This window comes from Cyanistes caeruleus, chromosome 1 (assembly GCF_971803275.1).
Source record: "Cyanistes caeruleus chromosome 1, bCyaCae1.hap1.1, whole genome shotgun sequence".
Taxonomy (NCBI): Eukaryota; Metazoa; Chordata; class Aves; order Passeriformes; family Paridae; genus Cyanistes; species Cyanistes caeruleus.
In genome coordinates, this window is record NC_141701.1 from 29,270,011 (window position 1) to 29,289,160 (window position 19,150).

Sequence of the window (19,150 nt, forward strand, 5' to 3'; positions counted from 1 at the left end):
GGGCGAGCGGCGGCGGCTGCGGAGCAGCGGCCGAGCCTCGCCGGGGCCCGGCAGCGGCGGTACCGTTATAGGCGCGCGGGGTGGCGCGAGCGGCTCCCGCACGTGCCGGCGGGGCGGGTCCCTCTGCCGGGCGCGAGGCGCGAGGCGCGGCGCGCGCGGTAACGCCGCGGGGCGGGAGCGCTGAGGGCAGGTGCACCGTGGAACCATGGAATGGGAAAAGCTGGGAGGCACCGCAGTCTGGGCCAAAATGCAAGCGGGGTCAGCCTAGAGCACACGGCTCAGGATTGCTTCCAGACGGTTCCTGGATAACCGGGAGACTCCACGATCTCTCCGGGCGACCTGTACACTTGCTCACTTCTCCCCCACACCCAGTGTGGGGGGAAACAGAAAAGGAAAAGCAAGGAAACTCGTAGGTCAAGGTACAGCTCAGTATGTGAAAAAATGAGAGAGAAGGAAACCAGAACAAGTGCTCAGGCAGTCACTGTCCACTCCCCAGGGGTATGCCAGTTCCCAGGAAAACGATGGTTAATTTCCCTCTCTGCCCGGGAGCACGATGCCACACAGCTGTCCTTGGTTTAGTGGTGTCACCTGCCCCTCCATTTGGCACCCCCAGTGTTCACTGGGGCAACAGAGTAAGAAACAGAAAACGCCTCGGTGCCGATGCTGTTCAGCAATGACAACCCACCCTGCCGCTGTAAAGAACATTGAGTCAGATCCAGTACTATAGATCACCAAATATCTTCGAGAGGGAGGATGGTGAGGTCTTCCACCTGAAGAGACATGGTGTTGTCAGTGTCATGTAATGCTCATACATATATTCAGCAGTAAAAAACCACAGCCCCCTGTGTCTTGGCCTGGAAATAGGCAGGGGTCTGGGACAGCTGGCCTTAAGCTTTTGAGAAGACTTTGCAAGAATACTATAAAAATTTTATAATCCAGAATGATTTCCTCCTTCCAAATAATTACTTGGGAAAATGAAATGTTTGGTAGAAAATTAATTTATATTCTGGGAAAATATTTCTAAAATTCTCGGGGGAGAGGAGAGGAGAGTCAGTCGTGGAGAAACAGAAACTGTAAAAGGCAGTATCACATTTCTGAAAGAGGAGCAAAAATTATCTAAATCTAAGCAAAGACGTAGTTGAATGGTGGGAGTAAAAGAATTTTTAGATTTGCCGTGCCTCGCTGGAGCACAGGGTGGAGGTAATGATTCAGGTCTGGGTCCATTGAAGCGAAGGGCTCCCATGATACAGTTGCTATACAACAAAAAACAGACCTGTACTTCATAAAGTTTTAGGTTTTGCGATGTATCCATAATTTTGCTGTGGTAATTGATTCTCACCTGTTGGCATTTGTCAGCTAACTCAGCCTTATTTCTTATCCATTTTATATTGTTTTTAAAGAAATATTTTGTGGTGTAGATTCTTTCTCTCAATATGTTTAAATTAGTCCAGATGGCGGTGAGTGTATGCAGAGTTTGCAGGAATAATGCCTGCTGGATTCACATTTACAGACCAGGTTGCTTGTGATCTCTGGGAACATTAAGTGCACCCTGGACTGGTCTGTTAAAAACCTATTCTGTGGGCATCCAGGAATGAGCTATCTAACACACAGGAGGAATGGTAGGATAACCAGATGCTGTAGGGCATCTGTTCTGAAGTGCAGGTAGGTGTTACTTGATTGCAACAGGTAATCTCGAGTGGTAACAAATCGATACAGAATCATAAAATGATTTAGATTGGAGGGAGCCTCTGGAGTTCAAAGCAGGGCCAACCTTACAGTAAGTTTCTCAGTTTGCTCCGCCCAAATGGTCTCATCATGCCTTTGTTGTCAGCTCACTATGAGGGATTCCACCACTGAGCAGTGCTCTCAGAAAAGGGAACATAACTGAATCATTGTTGCTAATTTAATTGTTCTATAATGGCTCTGCTACGCTGAAATCAAAATTGCATTGGTCTATTTATTAATCGAATTTCACAGAGTGTCTTCACAGACACAGGTTTCCCTAGGTAATCTTAACTTTTGCATGATGGTTTTTGTTGCTGAGTAATTTGCAAAAAATTACAATTGCAAACCACTTAATCTTCACAGCAGAAGCATTTTCAGACTGCTTTGTTGCAAATGCAGTTTTCTATTGTGTTCGTAGTAGGACAAAATATTTCCAAAAGCATCCTGAGATGCTGCAGCAAAAATGCATTTATTTTGTAACAACACTGTAGTTTCTTTTTCAGCTTTTCAGTTCCCCTGACAAACCCACATGCTACTAAAGGCTCATAATTAAAAAATAACCATTGATGTACATCTGCAGGCAATTTTTTAACATACCTTTTTCACCCGCAGTCTCTTGAGAGTCAGTAGTGTTTACTGCCAAAGTTCATTAATTTTGACAACAGCCAGGATATCTTTGCTTTTACGCTCTTTGATGGGACAGTGTAGGTAAGAAATCTTTAGAGGTTAGCTTTACTAGTACTGGAGACAGAAAATTCAGTTTTATTCAGTCTGAAATCTAGTTCTCCAGACACAGCATGGAGCTTCCTTAGCTTGTGTCTCTGATTCTCCTTTGGTTCTTTCTGCTTCTTTCTCCAGTTGCAGAAAGATGTAGAAATCTTCCGCTGTTCAGTTGGGAAGAAACATAAACTGATTCAGCTTCCTGCAAATGAGAAGCCAGTGCCTTACACAAGACAACAGAATTAATAATTGATACCTCAGTGCTACATACACTATTGCAGTGTGGCATTTTGCTCCAAATCTAGAAAAATCCAAATATAACTATGCAACTGCCAGTCACTGGTAGTACTTTGTGCAGGGGACATCATCCAGGAAGGCATTACTTGTTAGTTATTTTTGTTTTGTCCAATATTTAAAAATAAATGGTCATAATGCTGTGAAAAGGGAGTGAGCATCACATAAATCCTGTTCATCACTCCAGCTGTATATACATCTGGGTAGAATGGTTTACAAAACTCCTTTGTGGATGAATGTAATCACTTCTGTTTCATAATGTATTTCATATTCATAACACTACTTAAAGCTCACTCTACCAAAACTTTTAAATGTGTGTTTGTATATACTGCCGAATTAGGTTTTCAGCGAACAAACTGCAAGCTCCCACACAAAAGCGTAGGATATTCTGCTTTTAGATGATAAAACCTGTTGTACAAGACACTGAGGATTAAATTCTCATACTTACTTGCATGATTGATGCCAGTGTGTTGTCCATAAAATGGTTTTGTCAGAAGGGACCTCAAGCATCACATAATTCCAAGCCCCCCACCATGGCCAGTGACTTCATTACACACATCCAGTGTCTCCTTTTGTTGCAGATGAGGAGAGTATTTAAAGTCTGATTTCTTACAGAAGAAATGGATCATGCCATGAGAAACACTGTGCCTTTCCAATGTGTACCAATCATAAGTATTTTCAACAAAAATGCGCTGATACTAATGGTATGTTATAACTGGAATGATTTGTGTCCTGCAGTTCCTGCTGTGACCTAAGAAACACCTTCATGATGAGGCTGACACTTCCAAGACAGCTTCTGAAACTGCTGGATTGTTGTCCTATCCCTAGAGTACATCTCTGTATTGGGTATTCAGTAAGGAAGATTCAAGATTTCTTTTAAAGAACTTTCAAGGCTCGCTAACATGATTTTTGTGTTATGAAATCTATATTCCTGGGCATGTGAAAGTTTCAGTTCAAATACCCCTGTATAATGAGGGACTTTGGAAGCTGGAAGTTGACTGATAGGAAAGAAGGCACCCTTGTCTCTCAAGCAAAAGCATTTCTCTGCTGTGGGGATCACACAGGAAAGTGAATGTATTGGAATTGGAGCCTTATTACCAGGGCAGGAACAAGTGCATGTTTTTCCTGATACCCTAGAAGTGGAAAACTAGATCATAGCAGAAAATAAATAGTATAAGCTGTCACTTTGTAGTTTGAACTCTGCTACTCCACAGCACAAGTACCAGGAAGAGAATGCAATGATCTAAGCTAACGAGGAAGAACTCAGAAACCTTGATGCCATTCTTAGTCTGCAGTTCTGCCTGTGCTGTGTGCTCAGGTGTCACTGAAGTACACATACCAAAGTAGATTTTGGTGGCATGTGTTCAGCTGCCTAGGGAGCCTTGAGTGCCTTGGGAAGACTCGTGTGCTGGAATTTCATTGTTGTCCAACCTGGCATGGGCATATCTGGTCATTTCACAATCCTTGTTTCCAGATTACAGTTGGAGAAGACTTGAAAAGTGTAATTCCTATTAGTATAAACTCTCACATTGGTTGTGTCATCACAATGTTTGGACTAAATTGGCAGCTGTTTCTGAGATAAATTGAACTCAAATTGAGCTTGTACAATAATTCTTCTTGGAATTACCTTGTAAGTGATATTTGGAAAAGTAAATCACAATCTTTTCAGGTCAATTACTTAATTTTGCACAATCACACACTGTGACCTTAGGTTAGGAAGGAAAGCTAATCGTCCATTGTCTGATACCTGTTCCCTTGCATGCTCTTAGTACACAACAAATATGAGATAATGTGCCTTAATTTAGCCTTCAGTGGAAGAATTTTCAATGTAATTGCATTAACTCTGTATTTCCTGAAGAATAAAATACACATATGGACAGGTCTTGTGTGTGTAAAATCTGTAACCTGTGTTTACTTATAAATCTCTGGACAACAGTGTGTACCAGATGTAACTGCTCCACTTGAACATTTTGCCAGTTTGTACCTCTGTGTTTCCCCTCCAATGCTGCCATTACTGCTGCCATAGCTCAGCTGGTAAAAGGAATTGTTTAGGAGCACTTCCATTTGCTTCAGGCAAAGTGAGCAGGTTGGTTTAAACCCTCTTTGTTGACTAATCCATCTGACTTGTTGGAAGCACACGAGGGAGTGCTCTCTTAATTCCTTCTGCCAACAGAGCTGCGGGGGTGGAAACTCAGCAGAGGAGTGGTAAGGAACAACTGGAAGAATGATAATGTCACCGAGCAGCCGGCACACCTGTCTGCAAGCTGAGTGCCAGCACATGACTTCTGTCTGCTCCATGGGTATTGTAGCTCTTCCAAACAGGTCTGTGCCTTTCCTGTTACACATTCTTGGCTTAAATCTCTTTCATGCTAAGTACTTTTATACAGCTCCAGCAGTACAAAACAATTTGAAAGCATCCAGAGGTGTTAAAGCCTCCTTATTCAACAAACTATGTCAGAAGGTCTAATGGATGAATATCAGTGATTAGTCTTGCAAAATTAAATGTATCATTTCCTTATCCTGAACTTGAGCTGTTCCTGTCAAGGATGCCAGATGCACAGACAGCACCTGGATGCAGGGTGGCAGTGCTGTCCCTCTGCCGAGGGACAGTCTGTTCTGGGGCTGTGTCACACTGATTTTACACTACTGGTGGATGTTCACATTGTGAAGTGGAGGGGCCCAGACTTCATTCCCAGTTTGTGCATTTTCTCATAGCCATGTGAATGACCTCCTGTTACTCTCAGCCTAGAGGGGTTCAGTTGCCAACAGGCCTCTGAGAGGAGTTTTGTCTCCCTGGCTGTGAACAGCTGTCTTTGCCATCTTTCCAGGTATGCCCTTCCTGTTGCAGAGCCTTCTCCTCTAGCTGCATCATCAGCTTGCCAGAAAGGTCCATGGGATGCATAGTGGTTTCCCTTCTTTCAAGGATCCTCCACACTGTCTTTTCCTAATCTCTTTAGATTCCATTTTCTTTTATTTTCATGTTGGAGTTTCTAAACATCCTTATGAAGAGATTTGTCTTTATCCACCACTGTTGTTGTTATGACTATTAACTATCTCTTCTGCTTAGTCTGATCTTAATGTTGTAGCTTCACATAACTGCTTTTTGTTGGGTTTTTTTTCCCCATTTTTTTGTTCTACACAAGGGCAGCCCTGCTATTGTTTCAGTCAATCACCTGCAGCCTAAATGAATTTTTTTCCAGCGAAATACATGAACATGTGTTTGCCTCTAGATAGGTGTATTTTCATGTGCTTCCATGAAGACAGAACATAGAATTTTGCTAAAAAGAATTAATATTTTTCTGAAATAAAACTGAAAGACCTGATTGGAAGTTTACAATAGGAGGTTGAAATCTGCTCGCTCATTGTGGCCAGCTGCTCAGATGATGAAAGGATTGTTTTTTTATTATTATTCCTGTAGCTACAGCTATGACCAGTTTAGTCTTCACAAATGCAAGGCATTTCCACTTAGCTTTAACCTCTTTTAAAGTAATTTACCATGTTTATATCTAAGATTTGTTATTCTTTCTTATTCACAGGTTTCTGATTCTTTTGTCTGCCTGAGTTAGGTGTCTCTTCTGAATGATGGTCAGTTCTGAAAGCATCTGCTCTTCCACCTTTGACTGGGAAATAGTACATTTTTGTTCTTCCATGTCTTTTGTTTTTTTGGTGGGCCTCCATAGTACTCCTGTATTTTTCAGTCTGCAGCTTGGATGGATGTGTTTTATCAGGCAGTGAATGAGGTGTCAAAGATACTCTCTAATCAGGAAGGGAATTAAATCCTTCTGTTGAACAACTGCATTTTCCCTGTGACTTTGATCAGTGCCCCTTCAGTCTGGTCACAGTCTCCCCCTAACACTCTGATCTCTGACTTTGGGTAATCCAATGTATCCCTCTCTTTTTATCCAACCATCCAATTCTTTTTTTCTTTTTTTTCCTGGATAATCTTACACATTTTTCCTACTTCTAAATCTGTTAGTGGGTCAATGGTACTCTCCATCTTCAGTGACCAAAGTTCACAGAAGGCATAAATCTCCATTCAGCCTGCCTCATATTAATTACTGAGCAGTTATTAACAATTATCATGGGCTGCAAATTTCAGCTGAGTGGAGTTAGTCCACACAGTGATGAATGGTATAGTGGTATAGGAGTGAATTTGAAAATTCTGCTTATTAAAATGTCCTTGTAGGACAATGTTTGTGGATTCCTTTCTTGGGAGGAGGTAAAGAAACTACACAAGCCAATTAATTGTTGGCACACTTTGCAAATCCTGCAATTCTATACAGCAGCCATAATTGTAACCGTATTTGCTGGAGGGAATTAAAATGATACTTTAGAATATTGTATATAGAGTAGCTTTAATCACTCAGAAAATCAAATTTAAATTAAAATTCCTAAAACTGAGTGAAATCTGCCAGCAAAAATGCTAATGCCAGGTCAGTAAGTAAATCCAGTCAGTAAGGAACACTCTCAAATGTTATTACTGCCGAACACATTATAGGTGTTGCAATTTCTGCTGTTGCCAATGCAGCACATTCACAGTCGTGAAAATATTTTCCTCTGGCAGTCTGGCAGGCAATGCGCAGGCATGGCTGCAGTGCCACTGCAGCATAGCACAGGCATGGACCAAAGGGAAAAGTGAAGAGAATCAACTTTGATGCAGGTTCCAGGAGGAGGAGGGGCAGCCCTGGCTGATGCCACCCTGCTTTGCTTTCACTAAGGGTTTTCCTCAAGGTCACCACCTGCAGTGTCTCTGAGCTGGCCCGAAGCCCAGACAGCCAAACCCTCAGGAAGATGGGAGTGGGCTCAAGACCCTGACACCCCATTTTGTCCTTAGAAAAATCCCCTGCCAACTTCACCAGCCATTCTCTGAGCTAATGCTCCCTTTTTGTTTTTCCCAAAGTAAGCTAGTGCAAGCAAGGCAAGGACTCCACAGCAAAGCTGACTGCCTTTGCACTGCCCTTGTGCCATCCTTCTCCCTGATGTACATTTTTCTAAAGCCAAACCATCAAAGCCTTCAGCCTGCCAAAACATTTCTCTCCACAAACAGTGCTACAAGGAGTTCCCACATTCAGTGTTGATGACCTTACACCTAATGTATGCATTCCCCTATCTGAATCAGAATCCTAGTAGGAATACCCTGTGATATCTTGGGCACTCCCTTTAAGGCCTGGGAAAAGGTTGCTGAAATACTGGTTGCTGTTCCCTCCACTATGGCATGGACCTAGAGTGTGTCTCAGAAGGATCAGCACCTCTGGTGCCACCCTGGAGTGCTCATGCTCAACATCCTCTTTTTCCTCCTCTTTCTCCTCTTTGTGGTACGAATAAGCAGCTGCCCTAGTCTACTACATTTTAATGGCTTTATGTCCTGTGGGGAACATTGTTGCTAAATGGGTGTTCCAAAAGGCATCACTTGTTTTCACTAGGAACTCCTCCTCTCCCACATCCCCCCATTTTTATATTATTGCTAAAGTGTGAACTCTGATGCTTTGTGATAACCTGGTTTAGTTGGTAAAACTTCAGGTTTGCCTCAGTATAACTACTAGGCTTTTCTGGAAGGGGTGAGTAAACTGGAAAATATTAAATTGTTTTTGTATACCAGAGAATAGGTTAAGGTATAGTACTATTGAGATTGAATCGAAGTGGCTACTTCAAGAGAAGTCTTGCAGACACATCTGTGTATGTACTTTCAAAATTACAGTTAGCACCTTTGTAATAATTTGATTTAATCTAGGGAGGCTACATTTTCAAAACCAGGTGCTAATGCTAATGCACTTAGTACAGATCACCCAACCACATCAACACTCATATCAACAGTTCCATTGTGTTTTCAAAGACATGACATAAAGGTATCAGCTCTTGAACCAGAAGTCTCTAGAAGACAGAAATTGTTCTCAAAGAAATTATTTTTGAAGAATTTACATATCCACTGCAGTTTCCTTGGTGCAAATGCACACACCCCCAGTCAGTTCAGTCTACAGTTTGGGAGCAATTCTGGGTTTTGTGCTGGTACCCTAAAAGCAACTCATGAGGCCAGTGATGTTTAATCATTCCTGGCCAGGAGACTCCTGTGCTGGCAGATCTGTTCTGCTCTATTCTCATATTTCTTACACCTCTTGGTTAGAGCACAGCTACATGCTATTTCTGCTGGGCATTCTTGGCACCAGGGAAATACAAGTGGTATAGGAAGGTTGTAGCAACTCTCCACAATAGCAGCAGTTTTTAAAGCATGCTTGACAGTTATATGAGTGGGTTTTTTGCACTGGCTTACAAATACTGATCATAATTTGGAATCTCAATGTTGTTAGGGTACACAATCATTAGGGGACTGCTCTCTATAACGGTGGTCTCAAAATGTTTTGATAGTGTACCCCTATCACCAAAAAAACTTTATATATATATATATATATATATATATATATATATAAAATGTCATCATAATATATGATGTGCACTAGAAAACATAGACAAAATGAAAATTAGAGAAGGATGAGCTAAAGAAAAAATCATTAATTTATTTATTAATGGTACAGAATGTGTTTTCTTGGTGGACCCCAGTGGGTCATTTTTCATACCTCTTTAGTCCACACTCCTCACTTTCAAAGCCACACATCTAGAAGATAGGCTAAAACTCAAGATGAGAAAACACGACAAAAATTAAGAAAATAAATATTTACCCCTTGGCCTTGAAGTATCTCCTTAATGCAGGTGGTTAAAAACTTTTGAAAGCCTGCTCCAAGGCTATGGAATTAATTCCCTCAGGAGCTAAGACAATTGCAAATGTCATCATCCAAATGTAAATAAGTTTCTTTAACCTGCCTGTATGACATAAACACATTGCAACATATACATTAAAGAGAAGCATCCAAATTATCAAAGCAAATCCTCCTACAAACGTCTCCCCTGGGGCAGAGGAAGAGAGAACAAAGGAGGTGTTGCTTAATGCACTACTGGAAAGCAATTGGGTGTTGCTGCAATGGGGTGAGAACGTGAATAGACTAGCGTGTGATAGAAAACCGAATCTGTTACTGTTTCTACTCAATTAAAAAATGGCACCAGTGTGAATTAAATGTTCATTTCAGGTCAACAGGCATTATATAGTCATTTTTTAATTGAGTACTACTTGTTTTGGATTTTTTTATTGTTTTCTTCCTTCCACAGTGGCATCCTGACTGTAGCACCATGAGTAAATTACTATAAATCATTGACCCTAGCTGTGTCTGGCTGTAAAATAACCTAATTTCTTCAATTCACTTAAGAGGCTTTCTTGGGTAATATTTCAGTACAGCTGTATTGCTTTGTTGGCACAGCTCTAAATATAGATCAACCTTTAAATTGCTTCCTTCCAAAATTGGTTCAAAAAAGTATTACGAGCTGTAAATTGAGTTAATATACAGGACAGTGAATCTCAGCCTTCCTGAGGTTACTGTCTTACCTAAGGGTGACATTTATTTCATCTTTGCCGTCTGGCTAACTCCCCTAGTTGCTGCATGAGGTAGGATGAAGCTGGAATCAAGAATTTCTCTGCTCCTGTGTCCTTTGCACAAGGGAAAGAACTAGAAAACACTGGTTGCATGCTCCCACCTTGTTTATGTACAAGTTATTCAGCCAGGATCTGTTTTCCAGATGCATGTAGGAAAGGAAAGAGACTAATTTCGTACTTCATCCAATGCTTTCCTGATTATGACAAGAAAGCAGGCTAAGTTTTTGAAGTGATTAAGGCTGGCTAGAAACTTCTGTTCTACATTGGAAACTGTACTTTCTGGAAAAAAATTGGAATTTAATAGGCAATCTTTTACTTCATCATGTTATCTCTATCATGACAGAAATGGCATCTCTTACTGAAGCACAGGGTCTTCCCTCTGACTGCCCTGGCTTGTATGCTATGAAAGATGTAGTTTGACCAGCTTGTTCTGCTAGCTGGAAAGAATGGGATAACTTTACTTGAAACAACAAACTCTTTCTAACTATGGAGCCAGACTGCAATGGGAAATAGAAGTTTAATGCTGAGATGGCCAGGAGCAAAGATTTTTACCCTTGTTTCAATGTGATTTTCTACCCTGGTGTTTCCTAATCAAAAGTTTTGGAATTTGTGTCCTGTGCTTCTCCAGGAGGTATCTTGAAACAGAACCTGTAAAAAGTTGAATACAGCTATTGAAATATTTGAGTATGGAAGACTAACAATTGGTGAAAAATGCAAACAACTTCTTTGACTAGTATAACAATAAATAGAACTGCGGCAGAATTTATATCTGTTAATAGGTTCAGAGAATCACGGAATGGTTTGGGCTGAAAGGACCATAAAGATTGTCCAGTTCCAACTCCCCTGCCATGGAAAGGGACATCTTCCACCAGACCAGTTGCTCAAAGGCCCATCCACCCTGGCACTGAACATTTCCAGAGACAGGGAGCTCACAACATCTCTGGGCAACCCTTTCAGTTGTCTCACAGCACTCATCATAAAGTGTCTAATGGTATCCTACCTAGACCTCTTTCATCTTGAAAATGTTGCCTCTTGCCCTGTCACTCATAGACACTGCTAAAAAGTATCTCAGCAGCATTGTTTTTTTTCAATCCAATTCTAAGTACTGAAAGGTCACATTAAGGAAGGTCACATCCCAGGACCTTCTCTTTTCCAGACTGAACAACCCCAGCTCTTCCAGTCTGCATAGGAGAGGTGTCCCAGCCCTCTGATCATCTTTGTGGTCTCCTCTAAACCCACTTGAACAAATTTGTGTCTTGCCTTTTGCTGAAGTCCTATCCTTAGTGATTACTGAGTGCTTTTTTCATGAAAGAAATTCAGGAATATCAACTGGATTTGGGATCATAAAACTGGATGAAAAGGAATAACGACACTTCCCAGTCTCCTAAAGGAAGTCTGAGTTTAGCTTGATGTAGAGCAAGATCGTCTTTGAACTTTGATGAGTTTTGCATAAACCTATTATCTAATACCTATCAGGTATTAAATGCTTCTGAAGATGATCTGAGTATGAAATAGGGCATTTTAGTAACATTTCCATAACAGGGTGTGTAATAACTCAGGAAGTATACTAGCAACTTGCCTCTTGTCCACTCATTTATAAATAATGCATGTTTTGTATCAAAGCCAATATTTTAAATCTACAACAGACATAGAAAGCACAAACAAATGTTCATGTGGGAAAACAAAAATGCAGGATTAACTCTGTTGGTATGAACTATTTGAATCTTGAATACATTAAACCGTGTTTGTGAGCAACTGTTAACTTTGCAAGTAAAAGGTTAAAGCAAAAAATAAGCTGTGGTATGATGGCAAGTAGACAGAAAGATTTGTGATTAGAAAAAGTATGACTTTCTAGTATTTCTAGAAGCGTGCCTGAATAAATCAGTGAATATTATTGAGAGTTACCATATTGCTCAAAGGGCTGTTACAGAAACATGTCTCCTTTTTATTTTTTTCTGAAATTCTTGGCCAAAACATCACCACTAGCCTTATTTGGTTATATTTCTCAATTTACAGATTTGCTTGTGAATTTTTCTACTCTTTCAAGTGAATCAGTTAATTGATGTTTGTGCAATGTTTTCAAGACAGAACTACCTACAATGAACTACAATAACCCATGACTGCTACTTAAAACCTAATCAAAATTCTATTTTTCATAACTAATCTGCAAATAAGTCTCAGTAATAGAAGGATTTTACACAATGCAAATGTTGCCTCAGAGTTCAGGAAGAGTCATTGCTGAAAGTTCCTGAAAATCTAATATCAATTTGGCCTTTACCCTCATCATAAAAAAAAAAAAAAAGAAAAAGTCATATTGTCAAGTTATACAGGCAATAAAAAACATACAAAGTTTCCCACTCTTGTTCCTTCATTTATCAGCAAAGATGGTTTTACACTTAATACCAGGAGACCTTTGGCTGATGTTTGTGACCCAACAGACACAGATGCTGACTGAGTACCTTGAACTGCAGCTAAGCACAGCTGTTGTTGGAGCTGGAAGCATAGGCACAAAATATTCTAGTATTACGTGGCCTGGAGAGCATGTTAAACCAGGTAGTGCTCATGGGGAGAAGAGGACTGCAGACCCCTTAGCTAGTCCCTTCTCCTCTTCCCCTGCAAATACACATATCTTTGGACATTGTTGTTGGTGATAATAAATACCTCCTAATATGGTCCTACTGTTATGTTCAGAAAGAATAAAATGGCCAATTTGAGCATCCTGTTTCAATTATACATTCAATGGCATGAAGTATGGGTAATATTCATGTTACTGAAAACAGGCAAAGACTTAAACAGGCAATATCTCAGCTGCACTTTGATCCCACTGAATGTGAAGTATCTTCATCACTCAGCATGTGGACTCACAAAAGTTACTGTGATGTTATCACTCAGTGTCTGCATCATGGGATAAAGCACACATGGTGCTGTTTACACAGTTTACAGCAAGTTTTCAGCTCCATGTCTTTAAAAAGTGACGGATGTTTTACTGTAGTACCCACACCTGAATTCTCAACCCTCCAGGCAGCAGCAGCAGCAGCCTGCTCCTGAGCTGGGAAGGTGCTCCTAGTGGCCTCCTACAATGTTAGATGATGGAATAGCATGGTTTGGTTCTGAAGGTGCTGTTAACTCTGGCAAATTTTCAGGACAGTGGAACTGCACTTCTCTGAGGTTATGACCCTACACCAAAGCTGGGAATTAGCATAGACAAAAATCTCACAACCTGCATCTGGTATCTTCAGTCTGTTACATCACCAGCAATCTCTTGTGATTGACCTTCAGAGGTCAGATATCATTGCTGGCACATTTTCTTCCTGTCCTGGATGTCAGATTTAAATCCTTATGAGATACCAGGATAGTTACATGCAGGAGCAGGAGGTTCGTTTCCTGTCTGGATCCAGGTGTGATGAGCCTGCAGAGTGTGTCAGCAAACACTGGTGGACTTGGAACCTCCTGGCACCTGGGATCAGCAAGGGTAGACAAGATCTCTCACAACAACTAATACACTTCAGCTGCTGTAATACTGTAATATCCTTCCCACTCTTTTTTTTTTTTTTTTTTTTTTTTTTTCCAGTGGGCTCTTGCAAAATGTCTTCAGCAAAGCTGGCAAATAATGTTTTATCTGTGGCATCTGGTTTTATCCAGCATCTGGTCTCCACTGGGGTTGTGTGACCTGTGGGGTCATGAGCAGAATGCCATGTCTCACAAGAAGAGTTTTGGCCACTGAATCAGACTGCTTGTGGTTCAACTCCTTTTAGATGATACCACAGACTAGAAAAATTTCTGTATGAAATTCTCCCTCGACATGCTTGTCCTCAAATTTCCTGCAAATAACATGGTGAGCTTGGCAGAGTAGCTGGTTACAGACTTTGTGTGTCTTACTGCTGTGATTCTTTGTCTTAAGTCTTGTTTCACATTCTGGCATCTGTGACACTCCTTAGCATTGACTGGTTCCTGTTTTTTATCTTGCTCACACCTTTGGCTGTTGAATGGAGCTGGAGAAAGTCCAGGCTTCACCCTGGTGCCTAACTCTTCAAGTCAAATCCATCTTCACAGGTTTGGTTTTTGGCTTTTTTTTTTGGTTGATGAAGCTAGTGATACTTACATTGCTAACAGTGATGCTTGTTATCTTCACAAAATTATTTCTGCCTTTCTTCCACTCTTTTCCAAGGTCTTTCTTTTGTTTTCAGTCTTCTGTTATGTACATGCATTTTACTGCATTTTTAACTGTTATTCTTTCTTTGCTGCCTGATCTCTTCTTCTGTTTATAATCCATGTCAAAGAATTTGCCCTTTATATTTTAGTGGGTTGTCCTGGTACCATATCCAGCAAAATTCTAATAAAGTCTTCAGCAGGCAGAGTCAGTGTAACAGTTTTAGTCTGTGCCAGGGAAGGGATCCTGGCTAAAAGATCTTTATCAGGAAGCGATTCTTGTGTCCCTGCTGTTCCAATGATTGAGAGGCTCCCCAGACAGCTTCTCAGTTTTATGGCCATCTCAGTTCAAATGCAGAGATGAACCTGGCCATGTGTCCTGTGACCATGGACAAGTTCTTCTACACCTTTACTATTTTCAGTCGCCCTTGAAAAAACCCAACTTTATTTTTGCGCGCATTGAATCTTTTCTGCCCTGTCTTTAAATTCCCTCCCTCCCTCCCTCCCTCCCTCCCTCCCTCCCACTTCTCAGTCTTTCTTTCATGCCGTTTCCTCTCAGAAATACCCGAGCCAGACTTTCTTTCAAAATATTTTGCTGAAGATGTGATTGCATTTTGTTCAGAGTACTTCCCTGAATAAATTTCTCATTTATTCATATCCTTCTCAATCTTTCAGCTGTTTCCATCTGTCATGGGCTGCTTATGTCCACCTTTCCCTTATCTAGATAATATCTTTTATTCATATATCCCATTTCTAACTAATCCATCTCCATGACCTGCACTGATGAAGCTTTCTCTGTGTGGTTATGTTGCTTCTCTTTTCCTCTCTTCACAGACATTCCTCTGATATAACTCAGTCCAGATTTTCTCAAGGCTATTTTATAGGCTGTTGGCACTTGAATCTTTTATTTTCTATCACTCACGTGAGCTCTTCTACATATTTTTAGATATTTTTCACAAAACATCTGGCTTCCCTAAAATCTGCATGCTATAACCTGTTTAAATAGTTAGCTGTTGTAGCACTACTATCCACAGTATGCTCTCACAGTGAGTATCCTGCCTTTGAATTAAATGTTTGCATGATTTGCAAAGGCTTTTAAACTTGTAGGCTGTGGTCCATTGTCTACCACTACCATTATCAGTGTGCTATTTCTGGCACATACCTTGACTGTGACGTTGATTGTATGCTCATCAGCTGTGTCATGTTTCTGGATAGAAGAAATCATAACTTAGAGACAGCGAGTAAATTTTTTCCACATGCAATCACAGACCAGACAGCCTTTCTGCCAACTGTGTGGTCAAAGGGGGGTCAGCTAGAGCAGGTACCCAGCACCCCGGGGGTACCCCCAGTGTCTGGCCTCCAGCTGGGACTTGTGCCTCCCTTCACAGCTCCCTGAGGCCAGGTTGTGCCCAAGGGACAAATCTGCATACATCACTACAAATACTTTTTCTAGAACATTAGTGTACTCAACATTGGATTCTGGTCTTTGCTCTACCATTTTTCAAGTTACACTTGGTAGTAGCAAAATCTTATCCATTTGCTATTCATCTGCTTCTTCTAAATTTGTGGGGTTTTTCCCCCATAATTTTTATGCTTGTATTTTATATTGGTTTTTTTTCTTGTCCTCATGAGACTGTCTGGTACGGTGAGTGCTCTGCTCCTGACAGGGATCAGGGTTATTTTGCTGGTACCCAGGGTGTCCTGACTGGCATGTCAGACATCCACATGAACTTATGGATAAAACACCGGGTCTACAGAACAGCCATACCCTACGGGGGAAGTAGATAGGGTCAGACAGAACTCTGTAGGAAACTCTGAAGGAAATAATTTACTTATTTATGCAATACTTATTTATGAATTGAGCCTCTATTACTAAACTCATGTTTTTCAACCCTTCCCACTTGCTGAAATGACTACAAGCATTTCTTTCCCAAAATAACTGTTTTCCCACACTCTATATTGGTAGTCTGTAGCAGCACACCTGGATTTTCTTTATAAAGTCTGGATGGTAACAGCAGATACCAGGACAACCTGCCTGAAGTTTTCACAGAAAATAATTTTAGTCTTGTAAATATAGCAGCTGTGGGGAGCTGCTGATCTGAGCCTGTTTCTAGGCTGCAGGCAATTCTTTATCCTGCTTCTGGCAAAACAATCTTCTTGCCTTGTGAAGCCTCTCCCTAAGCTTTTACTTTTGCTCTAGCTGCATATGCTGTGTATCAGTCTGTGGTTTGCTAATTTAAACTGCTGTTTGTTTATCTCCTTTGTCCTTCAGAATGTGCTTTGGGTCTTTTGCCAGGCAGCAGAGCCCACATGCTTGCTTTGCAGAGGAAAAAATTTAAATCCAGGTTTTTTTGTCTTGATTCTCTCCTTCATGGTTCTACAGATGACATAGATCTTCTGAGGGCACTGAACCAAGAAGTAGCTAATCTGTTGTAAATGGCCTTAAAGTGTTTACTCTTCTGTGTTTATATGTGTGTGTATAAATATATAAATACCTTAAAGAAATATTATATAATATATATATATGTTTTTATTCCAGATTCAGTACTTGTAGGTTTGCAGTATATTTGAGGGTATTTCATGTCAAGATCTTCTCTCCCTCTGTCTGCATTGCAGGTCTGTCCTCTCCCCTGTCTGTCTGCCAGCCGAGAGGAGGTGGACCCTAATGGACTGTCCTGCTCACCTCTCTCACACACTAGGGAATGGGTGGGAGATGACAGAACCATAGAATCACTTGTGTTGGAAGGAACCCTAGGTACCATCAGGTTCCAGCCCCCTGCCACGTGCAGGGACACCTTCTACCAGAGCAGGTTGCTCAGACCCCAGTCCAAACTGTCCTTGAACACTTCCAGGGATGGGGCATCCACAGCTTCTCTGGGCAATGTGTTCCAACACCTCACCATCGTCAAAGTAAAGAATTTCTTCCTAACCTCTAATCTAAACCTACTTCCTTTCAGTTTTAATCCATTCCCCCTGTCTTGTTACTACATACTGTCATAAATTGTTGATGGCCATATCTCAGCCTGACTTTAGAAGAGGCACAAAAAGCCCCCACTAGTCTAGTAAAACTAAAACAAAACAGGAAGGTGTGGTAGGCTGTGGTGGCCTTTGGTTCCTCGTTTGGAATGGCAGGTATCTGTCCCAGCCTTGCCTGGGAATGAGATAAAAGCTCATATGATAAGCAGTGTATGCTGTCAAACATCCTTACAGAGGAAATACGGTGTTGATGGGCTAACAAGAATGATTTCAATAAGAATCTGTTAACATAAGCCTGAAGCTAAAGCTCGGCTAAGTCAGCTGATATAAAACGTTTTAGCATATATGTGTCAGAAGGACTCCTGTAGCCCAAAATGAAAAAAAAAAGTTTGCCTGATCAGCTTCCTCTTCTATAAATAAAAGAGGTCACTACTTCAGAACTGAATTCAGATTTAAAAAGTCTAAAGGAATTTTGCATATTTAGTTTAAATCTGTGCTTAGAGAGAGGTATAAGTCCCACACTTCACAAGGTTTTCTTATCTGGAGTGATGGCAACGGATCAATAGGACAGATTTTCTTTACCACCAATAGACACACATTCTTGTGTACAAAACAGGTGTTGCCCAGAGTTCTCATAAATAAAGGAAGAATTTCATGATATTTCTCACTGGAAAAACATAAGGGTCTTGAGCCAGATTTTCCCCTGTTATCACAGAAGAGTGAGAGTTATCCCACTGCCTGTGCCACAGCCTCAGTTGTGACCCTGTTTTGAAGAGAAATTATGCCAAATTAATTTCTCTCAGTAGCTGCAGCCATTTTGCTGGTCTGTTTTAGTGAGTTACAATTTGAGGTCCAGTATATCCAGCCTCCTGCTGTGCTGCCCTTCTCTTGCCATGAAATACATGCTGAGCTGCTGAGGGTGAAACTCTGGTCTTCTGCATTCTTGTAGTTTTTTAAGTGGAAAGATGTGAACTGTCCTCGCTGAGATTTTGAGGTAATCTTCCACTACAGTTCCCTTCAGCAAACTGCACGGTTTTAATACCAAGTAGCTGACAAAGTGGCTGTTAACAGGGCTGTAAAAATGTTCTATGTGCTGTAAAGGCGATATGGTACTGGGAATTTGAGACCTTTTCTTATGAAGACCCTCAGCCAGTCATCATCTTAGGGAAAAATATCGATGGCAGCTATCAAGACTGAGCAAAGCCATTCCAGGGGTCCCTCATGGCAGCTGGCTCAGCAGGCTGGTGCCACCCTGGCCAGCGTGGCAGCTGAAGAGAGGAGCTCAACCTCTGCAGTGGATTTGGTGAGAGGGAGTCGCAAGGCCATTTATTACTGCTTTGCTCAGAAGATGACAGCGGAGCCTGGAACATTTCAATTCCTCTTTATGTACACAGGGCATGAGTGTGAGCCGCAGACAAAATGGTCTTTATAAGGCAACAATTCTGGGGCATCTGGGACAGCACTAAGGGGATGATCCGTGCTCTGGCTGGGTGGAGGAACCTCGCGCTGCCCCACACTCCTTTCACCCCTAGGTAAACTGGGGGCTGGAGGTGCTGACTGGAGTGGGAGCCCGTGCACAGGTGCTGGAGCAAGGTGGGGGTGTTTGAGTAGAGGGGGAGCTCAGGGTCCTGCAGATCAACGTCCTGGCAGTCACTGTGCAGAGGGAGCCAAGACTGAATTGTAGCTGAGGGAGGGTGAGAGAAAAGTAGGTTGCAACCTAAATTCTTGGCAGCAGCAGAAGCTGAATGAAATGCTATCGGTGTTGCTACGGTGGTGGTCTCTGAGCTGCCTAGAAGCCAGGATCCC

The 19,150-nt window shown here is 41.5% G+C and overlaps 1 long non-coding RNA gene across 1 annotated transcript in view; it reads left to right on the forward strand.

Moving 5' to 3' along the window:
• The first annotated feature begins 160 nt into the window (after nucleotides 1-160).
• The window catches only part of LOC111924618 (uncharacterized), a 29,951-nt gene continuing 10,961 nt past the window's right edge, over nucleotides 161-19,150 (forward strand). Inside the window, exon 1 of the long non-coding RNA XR_002861746.2 lies at nucleotides 161-419. This is a non-coding gene — a long non-coding RNA (uncharacterized LOC111924618). The remainder of the gene's footprint in view (nucleotides 420-19,150) is intronic.